Below are 2,254 nucleotides of genomic sequence, written 5' to 3'. Positions count from 1 at the left end.
ACAAACACAGACTCAAAGAAAAAGGGAATAGCCCTTAAGTCACAAATAGAACCGAAAGAGAGTGAGTCTAGTGATGGTATTTCATATGTCGAGCTTTTGTTTTTTGCTAGGAGATTTAGAAGGATGATGAAGAGCAAGGGCAAATACAAGGGTTCAAGTTCAAAGGAGCACAAGATAGACTTGAGCAAGGTGACGTGTCATCATTGCAAGGAAACTGGACACTTCAAGTCAAACTGCCCAAAGCTCAAAAAGGAGGACAAATGAAAGAAGGAAAGGAAGAGAGTACTCATGGCAGCTTGGGAGGATCTTGAGAATGACTCAAATGAAGAAGAAGAATCTGAAGGAGATGACAAGGACTGTTTCATGGCTGGAAACAACAATCTTGATGAGGTAAATTATTATGATTTGACCATTGAGGACTTGCATGCTATTATTGATGATCTTACCTTAAACACCTCAAAACTGCTTGACAAATACAATGAATGCAGATTTGAAAGAGATGTGTTAAGAGCTGAAAATGAGTTTTTAAAAGAAAAAGTGAAGGAAACTGAATGTGCTTTAGACATCATTGAAGAAAACAGATTTCTAAAATCTGAACTTGAAAAATTAAAAGGAAAGCACATTGTGGATCCCTCACTTGAGTTAATTGCTGAAAATGAAAGATTAAATGATAAAATTAAAAGGCTGAATGGTGACTTGGCAAAATTTGCACAAGGTTCTAGTAACTTGGACAAATTACTTGCAAGTCAAAGACCATTGTTTGAAAAATCTGGTTTAGGATACATAGCCAAGGAAGATGCTGTTTCCAACACTTCCTCTATAAAATTTGTGGCCTCTTCATCAAATACAAAATCCATACCAAATAAATCAGGTATCGGATATGTTTCCACTTGTGAAGAAAAATCTGATGAAGAATACACAAATAAAACTGAAATTTCACCAAGAACTGGTCCGAGTTCAAACCGACCAGGTTTGGGCTATGTTTCAAAAAATGAGGTTGATTTCAAGAAACCATCTTTTTACAACAAAACCTCATATTCGAAAGGCAATAATGCTCAAAAAAATTCTGGTGAAAATACTTTTGCAAAGAGGAATAACTTTAATAAAAATCAGTTTGTTAAAAGAAATGCATCTTCTCCAAAAACCAGAAAATTTCAAAGCTTTAATCATTTCAAGCAATATAACTCACATCAGTTTCAGCAACGCGCTCAAGAAAACCATTGTGTTAATTGCAAGAAATTTGGTCATTCATATGTACAATGCTTCATTGAGAAGAGAGTTGTAGGAAACAAAGTCTACAATGTTGTCTGTGATTTCAATGCACTTGGGCAACCAAGATGGATTAACTTCAAAGGATCCAAATTAATTTGGATACCTAAAGCTACTTGAAACTCATCATGCAGATTTGCCTAGCATCCAAGAACAAAAAGGACTTGTGGTACATGGATAGTGGATGTTCAAGGCACATGACTGGAAGGTCAACCTACTTCATCAAACTAAACAAGTATGATGGAGGTTTTGTGACCTTTGGAGATGATGGTAAAGGTAAAATCATTGCTGTTGGAAAAGTAGGTAATGAGCAATCTACTTTCATTGATGATGTGCTTCTTGTTTGTGGATTAAAGCACAATCTTTTGAGTATTAGCCAACTGTGTGATTTAGGATATTTAGTTGTTTTCAAAAGACTTGAATGCTGTGTTATTAATGAAAAAACAAATGAAGTGATGTTTGTTGCCAAGCGTTTCAATAATATGTATGGACTTACTCTTGATGAACTAAAAGATCAAAATGTAGCTTGTCTTCACTCAAAAGAATCTAAAAAGTGGTTATGGCACAAGAGATTAGGCCATGCAAGTATGTTTCAAATAAACAAACTTGTAAAAAAAGAATTAGTAAGAGGCCTTCCTTTGATAAAGTTTGACAAAGACATCACTTGTGATGCTTGCCAAATGGGAAAACAAACAAAAAGTTCTTTTAAACCAAAGGAAGACATCTCTACTAAAAGACCACTTGAGTTGCTACACATTGATTTATTTGGTCCAACAAGAACTCAAAGCCTAGGTGGTAAACATTATGGTTTAGTAATTGTGGATGACTACACTAGGTTTGGCTGGGTTTTATTTCTTGCACACAAAAATGAAGCCTTTTCGGCCTTTGAACCTTTTTGCAAGAAAATTCAAAATGAAAAGGATTTGAAAATCTCTTCTATAAGAAGCGATCATGGAACTGAATTTGAAAATAATTTGTTTGAATC

This window comes from Arachis duranensis, chromosome 10 (genome assembly GCF_000817695.3).
Source record: "Arachis duranensis cultivar V14167 chromosome 10, aradu.V14167.gnm2.J7QH, whole genome shotgun sequence".
NCBI classification, from domain to species: domain Eukaryota; kingdom Viridiplantae; phylum Streptophyta; class Magnoliopsida; order Fabales; family Fabaceae; genus Arachis; species Arachis duranensis.
This window is presented reverse-complemented; position numbering follows the sequence as displayed.